General features: G+C 38.5%; 1 long non-coding RNA gene across 1 annotated transcript; it reads left to right on the top strand.

Moving 5' to 3' along the window:
* Nucleotides 1–543: 543 nt before the first annotated feature.
* Nucleotides 544–16516, top strand: LOC130546434 (uncharacterized). The gene is made up of 3 exons (XR_008961771.1): nucleotides 544–594; nucleotides 704–770; nucleotides 15867–16516. It is a non-coding gene; the product is annotated as an uncharacterized LOC130546434 (long non-coding RNA).
* Nucleotides 16517–23624: the final 7108 nt, after the last annotated feature.

Genomic DNA, 23624 nt, shown 5'->3' with positions numbered 1-23624 from the left:
TGTCTTTTGAACATCTCCCTTCTCATCAAATGCGGAGCGTTTACGTTAGATTTGGGAATCGTTCATGAACGCTTCATTCACCGAAATCTCCGATGGAGGAGAAATCTGCGTCTCGGAGGTCAAGAGCTGTCGATTGTTAGCCGCGCATGATGGCTGTTTTCTTCGTATTTATGGCAGTTCTTGTGTTTGGGCTTGGTGTCCCGCTGCGTGTTTAATGAATTGCGTGTTCAAGGAAAACCAGCGTAAAGAATAACAGTGTCTAATGATGTCCATCAAGGTTTGATGTGGGAAATTACGTGTGCTTAAAACTCACTGGAAGGAAAAATACTTGTTTCTTTCTGCCCTGAGTTTCTAGTTGTAATGCATGCTGAGATGACTCCATTTAGAATTTCAAACTATTCTAAGATGTTTGAAGATGAATGCAAACATGTTTCGCAAAGTTCAATCAAGGGTCACATGACCTGATCTGTGCGATCCATGTTAAGTGTATATCTCTGTTTTTTAACTATGACGATTGACTCATTCACGTCTCTTAATTTCTCTTTAGATAATAAGAAGAAACATCTGAGAAGAAGTTGATACCACAAACAGCAGGTTTGTAAAGTCAAGCTCTTTTATAATATCCTATTTAATAGCTTCTTCTCTATCTATCTAAACACTTTTCACACTAAATTAATTCCATTAAACACGGTTCACGTCACAGATGTAAATGAATGTCTCCAGTATGAAGAGAGAGAGAGGCTGCTCATCCTCAGTCGGCATAAGAAGAGGTAAAAAAGCATCTCGTGTCTGAATCCGATCCCGAAGGCCTCACCTCATATGATACCCCACAATCCTCTGCGCTCACTTCAGGGGTTGATGAAAGGAATAATGTACCTGACAGAGAAGTATAGCAAATCATAATTCATGAATGTTTTTCAAAGCCAGTCCGAAACTTCAGACACAGAATCACACGCCATTGATCATGGCGTATTTCTGAGCAGGTGCTTATATTAAGTGAAATAAATTAGAAACACGTAAGGCGTAGGGATGGCGTTTCTGAAGCGACTTCTTAAAACACAGCGAGATGAAGTGTTATTTTTGCGATGGGGAGTGACTCAAACCTTCACCTCCGTAATCTGCACAAATCCGAACGCTCCTCGGTGACCCATCTTCCCAAGTCTGCGTATTGTTTGGCATGACGTGTTGTCATAGCAACAAGCAGACAAAAGCAGCAGCAGCAAAAGAGCTTTCTGTACTCGCCGTGATTTTTGTGTCTAATGGAGCTAATGTGTAAGCAGAAGGTAAAAGCATTCTCGTGTATTTCAGTAAATGGAATGCTTTTGGCTGAGAGAAAATAGCACTTTACCACAGTAACCGCAGCGTGACTAAAGTTACCGCAGAGCCCGACAGACGCCACGCCACTCCACGCTCGCGACACGTCACGGGTCGACTCAGGTGCCTCGAGGAAGAGGTGGAATCTGATGGCGAAAAAACAACATATTGCGTGATGTTTTAATTACGGTGGATTATGAGGCTTGACGGATGAATCATCAGCTCTTCAGGCAAGCTGTTGCCATGTTGGTGTGATGATCCAGGCGATGATCCAGTTCTATAGAGAAACGCACACCGATCTCTTTTTTTAAAGAAATCTGCTGTTTGTTGTTATTCCGCTAATATGGGTCGTAAATACGAAACGTATTTTCTCAAAAATAAAAATTCTGTCATGATTTAATCACCGTTTGAATGTTTGTGATTTTTTTGGTCACAGATTTTTTAACAGTACATTTGTCAAACTTCGAAAAGTTGTGTTGCTGTGTGGTTGCTAATGTTGTGATGATGTTTTTAGGACATTGGACATTATAGATGGTTACTTATCGTCCCGAGTCTTATATTGGTGATGGATGCCGTCAATGTCCATGAATCTATGAATTTGTTTTTGTAGGTGAAAACTTGAGGTCTGATGTTGTTTTTAACACCATTTCTGAAGTACTTGCTTAATAATTGTCACCCTGTGTGTGAAATTCAGGCTAATGTCTCAAAATATAATGTTGAAAAAAGCATCAAAGTTTGTTTTTAAGCATTAATTTCACTATGATTTTAATCTTTGACAGGACTTTAGTCAGTTTATATCAAATTTATCAAGATTATATAACCAGAGAATGTTCTTTAAATGTTGTAGGAAGATTGTATGTATAGAAAAAAGTAAATCACACAAAAATGACCTTACCTGTTTTATTACAGAATGGGTCACAATTGACTGTTACCCAAAAAGTTATAGATTGCAGCTTTAGTACGAGAAATATTAATAATTATTGTCTTGGCAAACAAAAATATGTATTTGAGATCTCGTTCATTAAAAATATATAGTTCTATACTGACAGAAATGATAGGCTTTGTAATTTTGAAAAGTGCTCTTTGACCTTGCCAAACCAAATAATGCAGGACAAATAAATGAACACTAACCCTAATTAGACGTCTTCCTCAGAAAGTTTCTTATTTGCTTAGCGGCATATTGCTTTAAACATGATCGATATCTTATTAAATGTTATATTGCATTTAGACTTTGTCATGTAAAAAGATGTATCGGAAAGTATTAAATTTGGCCCAGTCAGCATCGAAACGTAGGCCGATATTGCGCTCAAGGTTACTTTGCGTCCGCCGGGAAACGGCATAAAATATTCAAGATCATTGGAGTTTGTCCCACCGAGAATAAAGCTCACCTTCGTTATTTGCCGTCCCTCTAATATTTTGCCGACTTTCACACTATTTTCGCTTCATATTAAAAACGTCCCCTGCCGCCACCGAGCCACGAGTCTGAAAGGAAAAAGGTCAAAGCAATTTATATTTGACATGTGCGTTTTGATCGCCTTGTCATCGCCTTGGGCCCCCCCCCCCACACACACACACACCGTCAACTTCACACGGATCCAAACACATGTGTTGCGTTGCATTTGCTCGTCTACCTTTCTCAGATAGATGGCTTTCCAACAAAGTGACCTGTGGTGGATGCGAGCGAGTCATCAATTCTTGCATTCGTCAAAATGAAATGTTCTGACACGCCGGCTCGCTCGGGAGGCCTGACGCGAATGAGAACATCTACTGTGATGTAGCGACAGAGGGATGTTAATGAGAACGGGTGTCTAGGGCCCATGAGTGTATATTTATGACATGCAGCCGCCCGTGTTGCAGGGTGCAGAGACGCCGGTGGCGGTTGGTGGCGCCCCATCGCCGTCCTGAACACCCATCATGGCAATTTCACAGTGATTTACGATAAAGCGCGGACGTATAACCTTGATACTGTCTTATCATGAAAGAAGCTTCTGTGGACATCACCGTATCGCATCTCTTCATGGCCCGAGGGGCCCGGCACGCGTGTGTCCGTCTGGCTCTGCGTGTGTAGGTGTGAGCGCGCCGTCGGAGTGGAAGTGGCATTTTCGCCAGGTCTGTGGGGACGTGATGCACCGGCGCGCTGCGGCCACACGCTGACAGTAATGGATGAGCTTACACACACTGCCGGTTAGAAAGATGCTCCATAAGTGACACGAGAAAATAGCCTTCATTTCTGCTCAGAAATGATTTATAATCAACACTTCTATCCAAACACAGCCATCCAAAATATCTGGCCCAATAAATCACCACTCACGAGAAATATATATATTGGGGAATATTGTACGACTGCAACCTAAATAAAACAAACGTGTGCCGTTCTCACATGTTGTAAAATGATTGAGAAATGTAGTCATTTAGTCACCCTTATGTCATTCAAAACCTGTATATGATTCTTTCTTCCGTGGAACACAGAATGGAAGTCAATGGGGTTCAATGTTGTTCGGTTACCAACATTCTTCAAAATATCTTCTTTTGTGTTCTGCAGAAGTAAGTCATACGGGTTTGAAATGACATGATAAAAAATCATTTTGGGTGAACTGTCTCTTTAAGACATCACTAGTGTTTATACAGACGTGAAGAAGTTTAGCACGGGGGTGCACTGCTTAGTTAGTACATATTCTTTATTTGCCATTTCTGTTTTTCCACATTTTTGTGCTAATTATACATAAATGACTTTTATCGAGTCACACAGATGTAACGTTAAGCCATTGATGATAGTGTGTATATATAACCAGCTGTTGTTGAACAATAACACTTAAGCGTGCTTATTTATGGGAATTTAATTCAGTTGTGTTTTATGATAGAAGAAATGTAACTAGATTTTCAAGTAATGATGTTAGAATTGTTTAAGTTTCATAATATGATGTATCTGCTAATTATGCTTCGAAAACCACCTGTAATCTATAAAATCAAATTCACATGACTTATATTACAAAGCTATAAGTATGATAAATTATTTCAGATATAAATGAAATTTTCATTTAACCATTATTTAGACCTCTGGAAAGCTTTTTAGAAAAATTATATTTAATGACTATAGTTTTGTACTACATGTAAAACAGCACCAGGTTTATTTTAAATGTCCAGTGTATGAAATTTAGCGGCATCTAGGGGTTAGTTTGTGAATTGCAACCAAAGGCTCACTCAACCCCTTCCTTTTAAAGCACTACGGCGGCTGACACAGGACTAAGATGTCATCACATTTTTGCTTCTTTGCAGAAGGATATAACGTATTTATGAAACACGTTCTGTAGAGCAGTTTGTCCATTACGGGCTACAACAACATGGAGAATTCTCTACAAGGAGACCTGTGGTGTATGTAAACAAAAATAACTCATTCTAAGGTAATAAAATCATAACCCTTCATTATGTGAGGTCTTTATACACCTCTAAAGACATAGTTATGTATATTATATTGAATCTCTTTCAATAGATCCTAAAAAAAACACACACTGGACCTTTAAGTGGCAACTTTATTTGATGCTAGAGAATCTGCTGCTCATTAGAATTGCATTGAAAGAACTTGCCAATTTCAACTTATAATTATAATAAACTTGTTGTGTAACACATTCTGCCATATTTAAATCTATTTCATAGACTCTTACCCAAAAATCTATGCAGAAATGTTAACAAAGACAAGAACAGCTGTTTTCAACCACTTAGAAGGTAACTGTGATGACAGCAAAGAAGCACATCAAAGTAAAATTTTGAAAAGATGACATCTTAAACAATACAAAATATCACTGTATATTTTCCTGTAGACTACATCGACAACATTCAGTTTAGCATATGATGGTCCACAGAGCCAAAACTCACTGTACAAAACAAACAAACTATAAATAGTCCTGCAGCCAGTCTCATGTATACTGTGTGCTGTTTATCACCCGCACTTGGAAAAAAGTTTAAGGCGGCTGTAGTCGAGTGTGGTATTAAACTGTGTCGTGCAACGGGCCGGAGACGGGCGGATGAGTAAAACCCTCCGGGGGAGAGAGAGAGACAGAGAGAGAGAGAGGCGTGACAAAAAACCGAGTCCTTTCCAGAGACTCAGAGGATCACACAGGCAGAGAGAGAAAGTCGCCCCTGTTTGCGCTTTAATAACTTCAGAGCTACGTGTGTAGCAGAATAAAACCTCCGCTTTCTGGGTGCATGTAAACAAGCTTACAGATAAATGTTCTCACCTGACATCCAGACGTTCTTAAAACACTAAGCGGTTTAAGATACCCGACGCGTCTCTCTTTAGCTCGTATTTTTGCTAAGCGTGGTTATATAACGTTTGCATTTGTTTCATGATGAACAACACTGCCTGCAAAATGTGAAGAGCGGGTGTTGATGTGATTCATGTTGGTGAAGGATGCTGGTCCTGATGTTGCACAGGTGATAAATCTTCTCTGAAAATTCCGAGATACGTCTGTGAATGAGTGGCACGACCGTTCTTGACTTTTGTGCCTCTGAAGTTCTTTGTATTTACGGTCTAGGATCACAAAGTCTCTCTGCAGATGTTTTGAGAGAACAACAGAAAGACTGATTCGTTTGATGTTCTCTCTAGCTCCTGTGATGAACAGAGACGTAGCCACAATGCTTGTTGTGTTCCATAAGAGACCTTCATTATGACGACAGACTCCAGAGATGTTTCCTGGCCGAACATGCGGCTCGTAACTATACCACAAATGATCTCTAATTTAACCTGAAATGCCAGAACATTCGCTGCAGAAATCACCGTACATCGGGTTGCATTTCTGAAGCAGGAATTCGGAAAACTGAAGATCATTATGAGGTGTGGGATTAACCTTTAAGAATAATGACAGTGTCTAATAATGCGTCTGCAGGCTGTATGTCTGATTACAGAGTAATGATTTCTGCATTTATTGCATCATGGCAAGTATTGACAAAGATAATATATATTAACAAGACGCGCCACTGCCATTACAATGAATGGTGTTAGCACTTATTGTATTATTGCCCCTGTGACATATCGCTTTGGTAAAAACGTCAGCTAAATGACAAAATGTAATGTAATGTAAATGAAAGCAACGCTCAATATGGCTGTTCTAGCGAAGAAGGCCCCGCCTTCCGGTAAAAAGATCCAATCGTCAACCGATAAAGACTTGTCTGGGGAGGGGCTCTTGTGAGGCGCTTGCCAGCCTGTGTAGCTAAAGCGACCTTGAAAAAGGGGTAATTTTTAGCGCAATTTGAGCTTTGCAAACCAAAGTTATGGTCCATAACAGGTTTAATCACTGATCAGAAATATGCTATTTAATTGTGATTTTTGCCAGCGATTTCAGAAATATCTTCCTCCCACCATTCACGTAGATAGGACTGTTGACTTGCTATGACGTAAATAACTAACCAGAGTCGTTGTAAACATGGCCGCCAAGTGACACGAAATAAATTGTGACACTGTAAATTTGCAGTCTTTAAAGTCCCAGTGAAATAAAAAATGACAATGCCTATTTCGTCATGAAATATTGCAGCGTTTATTGTTAATAGTTGATCAATGTGGGTCGTTCTCTTTTTAAAATTCGTGTGCCCTCATAATCTTCAGTTAAAATCTGAAAATGCACTTCCTTCCTGTAATGACTGTCCATCTCAAATGACTTAATTTAGACGGCGTGGGCGGGGCATCTGTTAACTCCTCCTCTTCAACCGTCAGTCTGCTGCCAGTTCCGTTTCAAAATGCAACGGCTGTTCTTAAACATCCAATCAAATCGCAGAGAAAGACGAAAGGCACGCCCACTATTTTTCGCATTAGAAATTCCACCCGGAAATGCGTCAAAATACGGAAGTAAAAACGATCGCAACTTCCGGTTCACGTGGACTTCAAAAAGTCTTTCTCGGGAGAAATATAAAAAAAGCTTCCATCTGCTCCTCATTTAATCTCATTGAGGTCTAGTAGAAATAGAGATATTGAGGGGATCTCATCTGTGATTTTTCTTTCAGTTCTGTATTGTTCAACTCGAAACAGTAGCTTCTTGAGGGGTCTTTTGAGAAAGGGTCTCTTGCTGTATGTGGCAATATTGACCGGTGGCCGGACTGAGTGCAATAGTTCTGCAAATGACTGCCAGAGGTCAGAAGACTTAAATCATAAATCAAGAAGCTCCATTAGGAACACACTGAGAACTCACCGCACTAGTAATACATCCACTGGCAGTATTTCAATCTACTTTTGCCGATACCTTCAGCATTTTTTAATCTTTATAATGGCACCGACTGCTGGTTAAAGTCACCGTGTTTCATCCGTCACCTTTTTACTGCGAGCGCCCCGACACCTCGACCTGAGGATCGAGACACCAATTAAAGCAGACAATTTATTTTAGATTCATTGCTAATAAGCCAGCTGGCTTTTTGGAGTTGTCATGACAACTGGGCTGTAAGATATACATGTACAGTATTTTTCATACTGTTATGCAATAAAAACACACCCTTCAAAGCGAGGCGGCTGGCGCAGACTTACAGCAACTCCGACATGTGTGTTGGTCTGAATGATTGACATTTAATAGAGGACAGAAACAATGGGTTCAGCTGTAGTGGATGTTATCGAGCGTCTGGAGTCGGTGGACTGTTTCCTGGAAGGTGATCGATTCACAGCAGGTCCTCCGATAGACGTGTGACAGATGGATGTACAACTTGTCCTCTATACTGTTTGTGTACCGTCTGTGATATGATAGCATATAGAACACGTGTTCCGGCTCCAGACGTGCCTGTTGTGATAATAATGACCACACCATTCGAACACAATTATTTGTCCACAAAAGAGCATTGGGTCTTTCCTCGTGGGAACACGCGGCACCAGATTCAGCCTTTAGTTAAAGAAGCGCTGACAAAAGAACATTCATCTCACGGACTCGCTCCCGAGCTCATCCGGCAATCCACATTGCGTTGCATTACAGAAGCAAGCCTCAGATTACAATCATTATTAATTTTCCTGCGACAATATTAATGGGGTGCAATGGTCCGACTCGCTCTTTCCAGCCTCTGGAGACCCCAGATGAGCTCTCCTGTCGCTCACAGTCTCATTTCATTAACAACAGTCAACATTTACTTCATCTATTCAGATATTGTGCGTGTCAAATTGAGCTAATGTGGAATGAATTTCCAGACACAAATGATCTATCTCAAGATTTTGTGCTGAAGCACCATGAATGAAATGATTTCCTCGAGGTTCTAACCTGGAAATATAATAGAAATAAATATGATTTTTATTTTACAAACTAGATTTGCAAAAAAGCAGTTCAAGTTAAATCGGTAACACTTTAGAGCCTTTATGTATAATGCATTATAAAGGGTTGTTAAAGGGCATGATGCATTATAATTGTTCATAATGTGTGTTGTAATACATTAAGTGTTGTTATAAAGAATTATAACCAAATTAAAAATCCAAAGTGTAACAATGAATCGATAAGTGTAATAATGTATTAACTGTTACATTATAATGCATTTGTAATTCAATTCAATTCAATTTTATTTATATAGCGCTTTTCACAATGTGCATTGTTTCAAAGCAGCTTTACAGGAGCAAATCAGAAAAAAACAGAGAGGTAAAACACAGCCCAGTGCATGGTGTTTATAGACCAAGCAAGATCATTATAATAAATAATATCTAATAAATAAATGAATAAATAAATGCAGTCTCCCGGTGAGCAAGCCATTTGTAAGGTGCATTACGAGGCATTATTAATACATTAAATCTACTTTATATAGCTTTATACATATATGCTTTATAAAGTGTTACCGATAAATATATGCTTTAATTTTGATGAATACATTTTTTTTATAAGAATAAAAAATAATGTAAATTATTTCTCTTAGTCATCAATGGAATTGAATTGAAAGTCTCTTCTGTGTCTCAGAGATTTCTCCAGAGAAAAACTGTTTCCATTAGTTTCACAAGAGATCTTAACGATGAGCTCAGATTTGTCAAGTTTGCAATCAAAAGTCAATATTATTGAAGATCTCAATATGATCTCAAATATTTCTCCTCAAATTGATCCAAATCCAACAATTGTCTCATTTGTTTTTTTTCTTTTCTCGTAAACAATTTTTGAAGAATCATCTGAAAAGAAGTTTATACTTAAATGAAACACAACCGATGACTCCATCCAACTTCTGAGCAATACAAATTTGTCTCTGGGACGTTTTGTATGTTGGTTATAACGAGTCTCCTTGGTGGCTACACATGCGAGAAAGAAACGACCAATCAGAATTCAGTATGCATTTATTACAATGATGTCATCGCTGTACATCACTAAAAGCCAATAGGAGACCAAACTTGGTTTGATTCGTGGGCCCATTTAAACAAGGCCCTCATTTTGGCACAATCTTTTAGTTTGAAAGATATTATTTGTTATTATACTAACCCTGTCAACAAATCAAAAGAATACATTTTCAATTTTTTCATTTTGTTTGGCAAATTTTTTATACAAATCAAGCCCTATTCCGTCGCTCCCTTTGATTGAAGTAGACTCATTGCTCAAGTCTTTTTATTTATCTAGAAATAAAATATGGAGATTTTTTGAGATGTATGAGAAAATCCTTTCAGGTGACTCTGTATAGGTTTTTGTTTGTTTGTTTGTTTGTTTGTTTTCTCGTGTAATTTTCTCCTTAAAGTACATTTCTTCTCCTCTTTACATGTATGTCTATCATTATGTTTAATCCCTTCATTGACTTTATGTATTTTACTTTTTACATAATTGTCATCGAATATCCTTGTTGTTTTCCTGATACAATCCAACAATACAATCTTGTACATTCTGCAATTCACAATAAAAAAATAAAAAATAGGAGACCAAACTGGCTTTTGTCTAGGTCTTACAAAGGCCGGTCAGACGTGGTCAGATATCCCGACGCTGAAGCTGTCACCACGTGCACCCAGATGAGTCCTGACGTGCTTTCAAGCGCAGCGTAAACACTGCAGGTCGAGTGCCGGTGTGATGGTTTTCAGGAGTACATTAACGCAGAGCCCCATCTGGGCGGCACGGTTCCACTCAACGGCTCCGTTTCATTATCTCCCCATGTTTCTTGTGACCTGCAGAAAAATGACAACTGATTTACCTCAAGATCAATTTGTATGTAAATCAGAGAAGCTCCGGAAGCGTGCTGAAGTGGCTTAACGCTGCTCAATTGCAGGTCTGCGACTGTCAGCTTGCGTCCGTCAGCTCGGCAGTCCGGACTGGAGAGGTTAATGGAGCTGATTTAGATAATGTGACCCCTCCGAAGGGACGGCCCCTTTCATCATACACACACACACGGGCCCCTTTCCAGTCCATTCTGCCACGTCACGCTGAATAAAATCAAGGCCGGCTGGATTCGGTTCCTGATATGAAAAAATGAAAATCAGAATGACTTCACGTGTGAATCATTGCAGTGCCTTTAATGCGTTCTGCTGGGAACGCTATCGCCCTATAACATCCTGCGGCTCGGTTTTTAAATTCTGCTTTGCGTGGGACGGCCGGCTCTTTGCTCATCAGCGAAATGACCTTTTATCTGGAGCCGATAAATGATAGCGCTGCCACGTTCCTTCCCTTCGATTCCCGAGCGCAGCTGAGGCTTTCTTGAAGTTTTTGAGGAGAAGGCAGATCGCGTCGGTCCTGGCTGTGAGGTAGAAGACTCATCACGATGGCACAGATGTTGTGACAGCGTTACCGCCCCGTGTCTCCTTCGATGCAGTCAGACCTTCAGTGAGCGCAGCGCTGCAGACAGTGACACACATTTCAAAGGCAAATAAACTAGATCAACTCACCCGATGTGTTTGTGGCTTTACGTTGCATCATGTTTTCTGTACTACCTAGATTTCTGTTTTATACTTTTATTTGAGAATAGAGAATAGAACTGCATGTTCAGCAGCAAATGATGATTTAAATGAGCAGACCAGAAACTAAAAACATGACAGGTTGCGCTTTTAAAGGGGTCATATGACACGACTAAAAGGAATATTATGGTTTGTTTTAGATGTAATGCAATGTGTAAACACGCTGTATTTTCCACACACCGTGCATGTTTGTATCTCCTCTTTGCTCCGCCTCTCTGAAACGCACAGATTTTTGACAAAGCTCATGGCTCTGAAAGGCAAGGTGTCCTATGATTGGCCAGTTAACCAGTGCGCAGTGATTGGACAGAAATGTAACGCCTCTTACCATATTTGGAACATCAGGATCCAAAGCAATTGTACTGACAGGTATGCCCACCTTACTTGCGTATACATTTGGGCGGTCTCAGTCAAATCATACCACCAACTGAGGTAGATTTGTGGGGGTGTGGCTACACGAGGCGTTTCAGGCAGGTCTGGGTGAGCATTCGCTTTTACATAGAATGACTCTTTTGTTCCCACACTTTCATTTGTGCAATTTTACGTGTCTAATACATGCTTATAACACACCAGAGACAGAAAAACATGTATTCGTGCCATATGACCCCTTTAAAGCTCAGGAGATGAAGTTTCTTTTACGTTTCAATTTAGTCTCAAATGTTTCTCTTAAAATGGCTTAGGAGAAATATAAACAAAACAAATGAGACAATTGCTGAAATCCATGAAGAGTACGGAGGTGTAAAATGAATGTAGATCGTAGAGGTAAAATAATCTGGATTTGGGTCAATTTGATGAGAGATGTTTGAGTTCATATTGGTTCTACAATAATATCGATTTTTGTTTGCAGACTTGACAAATCTGAGCTCAGTTCGAGACATTGTTGACTTCTCTTCTGAAACTCGAATGACAGAGACATGTGTGAGATGTTTGGCTTGTTTTTTTCAGGAGAAATATCTGAGGTGCAGCAAACTTAAGCAAAACATTCCTGAAGAGCTTGGTTCCAAAATGAGAAAACTCTGTTTTTAAACATTTTTAAAAATCATGTTTTTTTATTGTGCATTTAAGCCATAATAACTCCAAAAATACCGCTAACTATCACAATAAAAACATGATAACATAATAAAAAACATGATTTTTGAAATTTATAAGTTATCTCATTTTGGAACCAAACTCTTGAATTGCTCTTCGTTTAATCTCATTGATGTCTTGGAGAAATAATCGAGACGTTAAATAAAGCTCATCGGTGATTTTTCATTCTTATGGATTCCTTTCAAGAATAATTTTGAATGAATTCCACAGACAGCCAAATTAGATTGAAAAGTTCTTTCTTTGTCCTTTCCTGACCTTTCTTTCCTTGACTCTTTCTTTGTCTGATTGTACATCTTCTTTCAGTCTGGACTCACATGAGTCAATCTTCAATCCGTTTGGATCTGATGGAAGTGAGGGCGTATTGTAGGATGTTCATCTTTGGGAACACAGCCAGGCGTATCAGTGCAGAGGTTGAAGCTTCGAACCGATATCTGAAGAACAGGGAGTGACAGGCGGTTGGGTGGACATCTCCTCTGAAAGGAAACTCGTCCATTAGTTTTGTGCCGGTTGAACTCCATGGCTGCTGTCTGAAATGTGATGGACGGATGAATCAAATCAAACCTAACTAGCTTCATGTTTCTGGAGTTTTTCCGCCATTAGAGGGAAAGGACCCAAAAATAAAAGTTCTGTCATCATTAATTCCCTCTCGTGTTGTTTCCGGAGTTTCTTTCTGTGTGGTTCACAAAAGAAGATATTTTGAGAAATGTCACTGCGGTTTTGTGTTCATACAATTGAAGTCAACGAGGGCCAGTGTTGTTTAGTTATCAGCATTCTTCAAAAATCTTCTTTTGTGTTCTGCATAAGAAAGTCATACAGATTTGGACTGACATGGGAATGAATAAATGATGTAAGAATTTTCCATTTTGAACGAACTACAAGAAAATACTTTTCTTTGGATGGAAGCTCAGATTCTTAACACAAATTATGTTAATCTTTTATATTGAGAATGCATGAAAAAATTATAATCATTCTAGTCAGGAAGTACTTATTTTGCTCAAGGCTAGCATTCCTCAAAACAAACACAACCAACAGATGATATAAAACATAGATTTTTAGACTACACGTGTGGCTGTTTATTAAGAACGCTAGAGAGACAAAAACACACATTTTGTTGTGCTCGGGGACAGAAAGCAGATGAGACTGTGGGTTTTATAAGCAAGCTGTTTGACTAAAGTCTCATTTACTCAGGTGTGTTTACTCAGGTGATTGATGGCTGACCTTGAGAGCTGATGGCTTTTGACAGATGACAGTTCGCCAATATTCTCTTTTGTCACATCTTAGATCAATATCTCAGGAAATTTCATCTTATCAATGATTAATATATAATTTAATGGAAAACGACTCATGGTCATCCAACATCACCGGAATCTCCCTCTTTCATCAACTCAATATTTCATACCACAGACTCGGTCAATAATATGAATGGAAAATATTCCGTTTTTGTTTTCTTCATTTTTATGTTATTTTATGTTAATTATAATTAGATGATTCATTTCAAATCAAAAATTCTGATGAAAAATTGCTGTTTCCCAGCTCGAGATATAAAATGAGATATCAAATTGTCTCCGATGTTTCTTATAAAATGAGGAGAAATTAAAATAGACAATTGTTGACTTACAGTAAGAATATCAATATTAAGACATTAATGTGAATACTAGTGTTGCCCAGATCATTTGGTCTTGGAAGAATTTCATGAAAAATGTTTCTGTTCACATGGAGCTCGTTTTATTGTCTAACAAATATCATCAAACATATGTCACTTCACTCAAACCCTTCTCATGATTCACAGATCTGTTATTTGCGTTTAATATAAGATTATGTTGTACAAAGTTAAATTTCATTGTTTTAATTTTATTATACTAATGTTGTTTTGAAGACTTTATTTGCAAAAACACATACCTCTTTACTTTATATTTTTTTCTTTATAAAAATGCATGTGTTTTTATTAAGTTATTATGTTTTTATTGTGTTTTATTGCGTTAGTTAGCTGTTGGATTGATATTACTTTGAATGCACAGTAAAAAAAACATGTTTTTTATGTGTTATGTGTTTTTGCAAAAGAACTCATTTGTTGTATAGCACATGTTTCCCCATGAAATCAGAATGGAAGTTTTCTGGCTTTTAGTCAGAATATGTCAGCCCTAAGTAGATCCATAAACAAGTGTGCTCCAAAACACGGACAATACTCGCATTTAGCAGACACAAAAGCATACATTTACATCTAGTCATTTAGCAGATGCTTTTATCCAAAGCAACTTACAAAGAGTATACTTTCATATAATATTCATTTAATATTCACTATTCATATAATTGACCGAGTCTGTGGTATGAAATATTCAGTTGATGAAATAGAGAGATTCTGGTGATGTTGGATGACCATGAGCGTACAAAACTTAGATTTCTCACTTGCGCTCATACGGATCAACGATTTCTATGGCATCGTCCTGCACTTCAGCAAGGTGTGGTGTAAACTTATATATACATTTACTTCCTGTTTTAGTCAAAATTATGTCAATACATGCATGGAACAAGACTGCACATTTCAAGGTGATTTAGAGGGTCTTTAATATAGTATATTTTGTACGATTGTATGTGTGTGAGAATTATGTGCTTTTGCTGTCATATGTGAAGTCAACACGAGCTGCATCCAAACACACCAGACATTTAACCAGCACAATCCACACTTCCCCATTCTGTCATCACACGCACACACACGCACACACACACACACACACACACAGTGAAATTCACGCTGGCTGCCACCAAATATGGCTGTTTGACTGCTGAGTGAAATTGCCTCCATTAATCATGTCATGGGCAGTTTAATTTTATCTGCAAAGCTAAACACGCTAAACAGCCAAGAGCCAATCACATTCTGCAGACAGAAGAACACGGATGCTTTTTGTGGAGATATGATGGAGATTCTATGTCCAACATTAAGACTAAACCCCCCGTAAGATAGAAACATTACAAATGAGATCTCTTTAATATCACAATTGTTTCTCAAATGCTGAAACCAGCTAAAACAAACGCAATAATAAGATGTTTCTTTCTTTTAAGTTTGTCTTATTAGTCTCAAACTGTGCTCAGATTCTTCCCAAAGTCTCCTCTCGTCCAATTCTTCCAAGACTAAATGATCAAAACTAAGCTATCCACATTAACTTTATAGCTCTTTAATGTCTGTAAATGAGTTTAACACAGAAGAAGAAAACACATTCTCGTTTTAGTGTTTTGACAGTAGATGCACACAAACTTCTGTCTGACTTAACATTTCACTTGAAAGTCTGGTGAATACGTGAGATGTAAATTGAGACGCTCTAACTGCTCTACAAGACTGTGAAATGATTTTGCATTTAGTGTGATTTTATGGCACCTTCACAGATGGACTGTTGATGGCAATACCAGCGGGGTGGGGGGGATTTACCTATAGCGACGACTTGCAACAAACACGCAACATACAGTACCCTTCATTTCTCCATCCCATCATAAACCAACCAATTGCACGATTGAATGTAAAGGTCTATAAGCGGATACAGTGTCACATAGGCACAATGCCGTTGCCATCATATCCATTAACCCCCCACGTGCTTGTATTTTTCCCCAGCGTTCCAGAGGCTGTTGGGTTTAATGACTGTGACGTTCACGTGGCACGGCGCGTCCTGCCGAAGGAGAAAGAAGAATGTTTGATGACCTGTTACGTTTTTATTTCTTCCATAAATTACTCCATTAGGATCTCTATAAAGCGCTACAGAAGGCGGCGAGCGGAGAGATGAGAGAACAGCTGTTTGTCTAGATTGAGCTTGTCTGTCGATGTCATGAGGGATGGAGAACTGGCACGTTAGATTTGCTCTGCGTCTGCTTGTAGGACTTTATTTCCTCTGGAGAACAGAACACAGAAGAAGATATTTTGAAGAACGTTGGTAACCAAACAACACCGGACCTCATTGACTTCCATTGTATGGACATAAAACCACAAAGATGTTTCTTAAAATTGTGATCCACAGTAGAAAGACTCATTAAGATGTATTGAATGACATGAGGGTGTGTAAACGATGACAGATTTTTGGGGTGAACTGTCCCTTTAAGGCCGGTTCTTATACAATACAGTAGTTGTAGTGGCCTTGACTGTTCTCATACATTTACGATTTAAACTCCACAACTTTTTAAAATATAACCCTTCCAGCATTATCATGATAGTTTTAATTCTTAAAAAAGTCATTTTTTTCCTCTTCAAAAATAATAACCGCACACATGTTTGGCATAACATAAAAGTGAGTAAATAAAGACAAAATGTTATGTTTGCTCGGACTGTTCCTTTAAGACCCGTTCAGTGTCTGCATTATTTTCTGGTTTATACGAGTTAAAACGAGGTAAGAAATCATTTAAAGAAATGAACATAGTGCATAATGGCATAATTTCTTGACGGGTAATGTATCACGACAAGAGCACAAATGCTTTAGCAGTCTCCTTACGTGATAGATCGTGGAGCAGAGATGGACCGGCTTCATACTTGAAACGCAAGCATGCCATACAATAGCAGTGAGTGCTTTGCTAAAATATCATTTGTTAATCTCTCTGTGTAGGAGAACGGCCACGACTCTGAGCGCTTGACAAGATTTGTCATTATTGGTTTTATCTTAAAAGCAGGAACGGCCGCAGACTCCATCACAATAAGAAATTACGTTTTCTTTCACGTGTGAGCGTAGCGTCATTTGGTGCGCGTAATGTACAGAGACGGGCCGCATCATCTTTTAGGGCAACCGCCCGAGTAACATATTGCTCATCGCCCTGACTGACGCGCGCAGAGAGAGCGAATGATTGAATGAAGAAAAGAGGGCAGAAAACACAGAAGCTCGACATGACCGTGTGTTCTCGGGTACTCGGAAGAATGAGACCCTCCAAATAATAATTTTGACAACCCCGGGGGGGCCGTTAATATTGTGGCAGAGGACTCCACCCCGCTTTCGCAAATGCGCTGATCTAATTATTGCATGTTAAATGGGCATCTGGTAAATGGTGCGTATAATGATGTATTTCCAGTGATCTGCATTAAGTGCGCACTTGTCCTGCTGCAGGCTTTGACACACAAATTGGCCCTCTCAGGCTCTCGTTTCACCCGTCCTCCGTCACGGCTCCGGGCCGCCGAGTAACCCCACTTACGACGTGCCCCGGGTCCCCCACACAATTAATGAAGTCAGCCCTTTGATTGATTCGGCCCATAATGTGGCGCTCACGGGGACCTGAGCAGAGATCAGAGAAAGTGAATTTTGAAAATACACGTCCTCTCTCGTGGGTGAATTTATTTGACGTTCGGAGGTATGAAACATGACATATTTCCGTATGATCATTAACATGCGAGAAGTCGTGTTGAGTTTGAATGTTTATATCGTCTGCTATACTGTCCTGTCAAAAGTGTAATTTTTTAGTCGTAGCAGCCATAATATTTAGATTGCGGAATGTTTCTGTCTGCTGTGATTGTAAGACCGGTGGAAATGTTCGAGACACAAATCAGAGCCTAATGAATTGTGGGATGTTGGATGAGTCTGGGTCCTTCCAGACTTATTAACATAGTAAATCATGACATATCAAACAAAGAGATCAAGTTCGTCCATTTACAGCCAAACTGTGACAAACGACTGAAGATATAAATGGAAGCATGTGGGGAATGCAGTTCACATCTTATTAATGCGATAGTTCGTTCAAAACAGTTTTTTGTCATTATTTACCTTGTCTTTTTCTATAGAGCACAACAAGAGAATCTTCACTCCGTCATTTTCTGCACAAAAAGTTGTAAACACACAACAGTTCATTATAGGGCTTACCGTAAAATGCTTCATTTAAAAGCATTATTTATATTCATCGTTAAAAACCCAGCAGTTTACTTGCCGTACTTTCATTTTAATGGTTTAATTGTCTGAAAAAGAATGAATATTTATGTGTGAATAAGTAAGGTAATTGAAAATGAAGCAATTTGTTTTTGTTATTTTTATACAGTTTCTTCCTTTCTAGAGATAGCTGTGCTGTGCGTTTATATACTTTATTGCGTTTACTGTCCTCCTTGTCAGGAATTTTCTAGTTTTGTGGACAGGGTCGTGACATTAACCTTGTGTTTTGTGCTTGTTGTGTTTTGTGCGGAAGCACATGGCCTTTCCTGTCACTTTGCGCCATGTGCTCTCCTGTCGCATGTCTTGGCCCTGCCCCTTTGTTTCCCCGGAAGTCTTTTGTTTGAGAGTTTGTTGTCGACCCTTGGTTGTGTTTATTTTCCCATTTTGCCCCGTCGTGGGTTTTCTGTTATTTATTTAATAAAGTCTTTGTTTTGCAAACTGCTGTCTGCAACTGCATGGGTTTTCTCTCCAAATTCCTGACAAAAATACATTGTTTTTCATGACAACGTCAGAAAAACATTGCAGCAGGTTTGCTGTGCGAGTCTTATATTGTCGCTGTCCTACTGAAACCTTGGATATCAGGAAATAGAAAAACATTGTACTTTTTAAATGATTAAATATTGTGTTGTCAAAGTTGACAAATACTTTTTATTGGTTCGATATTTGCCAAACCCAGTGACAAACATAAAATGTGACTAATCATAATGATTTATGGTGAAAAAAAATCACAAAATATGGAGATATAGCGATATGCACAACAGTATTCAGCAAAAAATGTAACGTTTCTGTAAAGCACTCATGCGTCTGCAGGTGAGTTAGAATGAGGTGATGTGTGTAGACATCTGCTGAGCAGTGAGAGAAATGACCTTTCGTCTTATCATCAGCAATCATTTTATTAACTTTATGAGGCCTGATTTACAGAACGTGGCCTGCGCTGATATCCGCTCTAAATGTCGGGACAAGGACTCATTAAAAGACCTTTAAACGAGCCTTTCAGAAAGCAGCCGGTCTGTGTTTTATTTGTCTGCTGGTAATTAGAAGGGATCGTCTGACCCATAAAGACAAAGAACCAACAAAGGGCTCATCACACAAGTGAAGAACATTCAGCAGATTATATAATACCGTACATACTGTACATGATTGATGAACCACATGAAACCTGTGTATATAGAATCATAGATGTGCCTGAGACTGTAGACTCATGGCTGCACATGTCTTTGGTACCTTACCATTTTTGTAAAAGGCTCAAAACAAAAAATAAATAAATAAACCTCACTGGCATCTATTGTTTGACATTTGCGCAGCCTTTGTCATGTGTCCTGTTCTAGGCATGAATGAAATAAAATGTTGTGAAGTTTGTTTTTACAACAAGAAAAAAACGGCTTGCCTGTTTAAGATACATATTCATAAAAAAAACTTTTAATGGCTTGTTTTATTTTTATTTAAATGACTGTTTTTATGCTGTTTTAGGTATTTGCACGGACCAAAAAACATACTGTAGAGATGCACCGATACTAAATTTCTCCACCGATACCGATTATTCAGAGTGATATCTGCTGATAATTATTCTGAAGATTCAATTAATATTTCTGAATTTTCTGAATGTTATTAATTCATATAATGACTATTAAAATTGATCATCAAACTGGTGATGTTTCTTGACATTTTCTATATAATTCAGTGCATTTTCCTGTCCTCTTTTAACAGGATATATCGGCCCTGATCATTGGCTGTTTTTAAACAATCGTCCGATAGCATATTATTGGCCCATATATCGGTGCATCTCTAATATACACTCAAAAAAAAAGTTAAACAATTAATTTTGTTTTAACACCATTGTATTAGGTTTTATGTTCAAACACAATTGCATTGTGTTAAACTGACTGAAAAAAATGCTTTGCATTTTTTATTTAGTCATGCTTTGGCTTACCTAAATGTTTACATTTTAAATTAACATGTTTCAATCAAGTAGATCAAAATTGTATTTGATGCTTGTTCAATTTACTTAAATAAATCAAGTTAACACAACATAAATGAATTTGGTTGTATTAAAGTAGCGTTACAGACACTAGGAACAGGATTTCTACTTCCCATCATGCCTTGCGCGGGGCTGAATAGGGAAAGTAAAAGTTGCAGGATGAACTTAATTGAGTCAAGTTATTTGGACATTATTTGGACATGGTTCTTTTACTTTACTCAGTTCAGTTTAGTTACTCATACATTAAGTATTTGAGTAGAGATAAGATATTTCTGTTGTGTGGAACCACTGTCCATAATTGAATTAGTTAGTTTAAAGTATAATTTTTTCAGTGTACTGTATATATAGGAGTTCACGATATATTTAAATACGTTGGATTGACAGTCTTGCTGAGTCAACATATTATTTCAATTTTTTGTCCGTGCAAATACCTAAAACTGTATAAAACAATAGTCAGTTTTATATACAGTATAACTAAATGTGTTTGCTGATTGCTCTCATTTCAGTTCTTCCTATAAAATCCTCCCAGTAAAAGTGAATTTGTGTGACATAACAGATGGATCTGGAACAGAGGGAGGGCAGGAGAGGCCGGTGAATGATTACCTGTATCTTTCTCTTGATCTGTTCTTTTAATGAGAAACAACGGCGGGGGGCCGAGCCGTCACACTCTGGACCTGTGCAGATATGAATGATTAAGACGCATCGGGTGTTTTTCTCCGAATTACTGATGGATTCCGTCCCGTTCCTCTCCGAGCCGTGCCTGGAGTTCTTTATTAGCGTGACTGTGACCTTTCTGCTCGCGGCGGACCGCTGGGATTCTCTGAACTCGTTCTTGTTTTATCGCCTGCTGCAGAGCGGCGAAAGCTTTTCCCTTTTGTCCCTGCATAACCGATTAACGAGTTCTGACACTTTACAGAAACACACGCAAAAAAATATGCATGAAAATCATGTTTAATAATGTTGAAATAATTACAAGATCTGCTGTTGAGGGCCGCCACACAAGGCAGCAGAGAGCCGTACACTGCAGGAGAGAGAGATCGCTTAGAATTCTGTTATTATTTACTAACCCTCAAATCATTCCAATGCTGGAGAGTTTCTGAAGAATTTTATTTAGTTCGTTTTACCTTTATAGCCATTAATTTCAGTGCTCTTTGGAATACTTGATTCTGATTGGTCGACATATTCAAATCTTCGCACTTCTCTTACTTACACACGAGTCATTTCTGGTCAATGTGAATTGTAAATAAGGACAGATTTCGTTTCACGAACTGTCCTTTTAACCTTTGCGATCTGATTGGTAGTTTCTCATTGGTCAGAACTGTGCAGACGCCAGTGCGACGCATCTTGATGGTATCCGTATTCACCGTTCTGCCATGGCACCCTGCGGCGACGTGGCACAATCAATTTTCCCTCCATGAAAAGAAATGTCTTCACACTCGTGTACAAAAAATCATCAGAAGATCATGTTGATGAGTTTGATTAATGGCTGACATGCAGTTCGAGAGCGAACGCTCATTGTCCCTCTAATGGACGTATCAGTCACGCGTCTCCTGCTCAAATTAGACGTCATTAATTGTGACGGGCGCAGTGATGGTCTTGTGCCGAAGGGCCGGACTGATTAAATGCTTAATTTTGTGGGCACATTTCAACCAAAGCGGCTTTGTTTTGTTTGTATTCTCATGCATATTTATGAATATTCATGGTGGGTCACCGAAAACCTGAAAATGTGTTTGTTGGTTTTTTTATTATATCCAAATGTTTTTGTGTTTATAGGCGTTCTTAAAACATTTCCAATATTTAAAATCTCAGTTTTACTGTGATTTTCCCTTTTCTCCAGAAACAACGAAAATTTAAAATTCTTTAGGTACGTCTTTGCTTAACAACTTTCAGTTGTTTTATTTATTTATCAAATATGCTTCTATGTTAATTCTTTAGAGAAATTAAATACTATACAGACTATATACAGTATATAAGCACAATGTAAGAATTTAAGATCTTTTTAGAAACTCGAAAGGACACGCATGTGAAATTACCAACACTGAAAAAAATAACAATAATTATACTAACTATAATAAAACTATATAAATAATAAAATCCTCGTAACAATTTGCACAACATTTTTTTTGTAAAATTTTAAAATTTGATTTAAGTGCAACTTACTAACCAGAATAAAGTAAATTCTAGTTATTAAATACATTTAATTTTTGTTAAAATATCAAGTAAATTTACTTAAAGTAATCAAAAACACCTAAAACGACATTTAATCTTGAAAATGAATCTCCTAATGCAGTCAGACACAAAGCATGCTGGGAACTACAGATCAACTGCCAAGGTAGTTATATCTAGAAAAATGATTTATGTAGTCTCAACACAAAATAAATAAGTAAACTTAATTTGACCAATTTAAATGGGTTTAACGTAATAAAATTGAGTTGGTTTTACTTAATAATTTGTTCAATTAAAATTAAAATTAAATAAAAATTGATTTTTTTCAGAGAACCTGATCTCACTGGGATTTGTAACTATTTCACAAGTTAGTTTATTCCTATGAATTTGTAGAATTTGTATGACATAAACATACTTTTTTTATAGAAAAAGCAATAATAAAGCCCACTCCTAAACACAACTTTCACTGGCATGACAGCCCAACAAAATCGTACAAGTGAGATGATACTAACACTAAAAAAAAGTGTTTCAAAAGGTTCTTCGATCCCATAGAAGAACCATTTTTGGGCTGAGAGGTTCCACAAAGAACCAACATCCAAAAAGCCTTTCTGTTTCACAAAAGGTTATTTTCTAGTGGAAAAAGATTCTTTAGATGATGTAAAAAAGTAAGAAAGAAAAGTGTCTTATTAGAACTTTGATTAAAAGTTTTTTTGGGGAACCAAGCATGTTTTTTCTGTGGCATCGCTGTGTAGAACCTTTTAAAGCATTTGTAGAATAGTGTAAATTGCACGTGTCCTTTGCTCAGTGCTTCTCCAAGAAAACCAAACGAGATGTTAAAAAGATGTTGTGTGTGATGCACTGTTCGAAGACGTGTTGAAAGCGCCCATTGTGTCCATTCTGTATATGCGGCGTAAAATCGGCCCGGCCTCCGTCATGCCAACTTCCTCCATGCGGCTCGTCTGTCCACAAACACAAAGGCCAGTCAGCCGTCCTAATTTTTGAACAAAAGCGAAAACAGGATGGCAGAAACGGAGTCATTTGGTGCCACTCGCCGCCTCCACGCTGGGGCTCTGGTGCATTCTGGGCCGGGCTGAAGCAGACTGTGGCTGCACACTTCAGTGACTGCGCTCGCTGATGGCAGCTGACACACGCTGTTATTAAGACAAGTCAACAGTTGGAGCAGAGTCGACACGCTGGGGAGGGGGGGGTGAAGACAAGACGGCAATCCTGTTTTCAGACGCCGTCCGTCACCGTCGGATCCTCACCTGTCTACTGGTGCCGGGCCAAAGCCCTGCCTCACACTGCCGGTTCCGGCACGCTCCAGTGCGCACGG

This window comes from Triplophysa rosa, linkage group LG22 (assembly GCF_024868665.1).
Source record: "Triplophysa rosa linkage group LG22, Trosa_1v2, whole genome shotgun sequence".
NCBI classification, from domain to species: domain Eukaryota; kingdom Metazoa; phylum Chordata; class Actinopteri; order Cypriniformes; family Nemacheilidae; genus Triplophysa; species Triplophysa rosa.
Note: the sequence above shows the minus strand (reverse complement) of the source record. Positions and strands in the feature narration are given on the sequence as shown.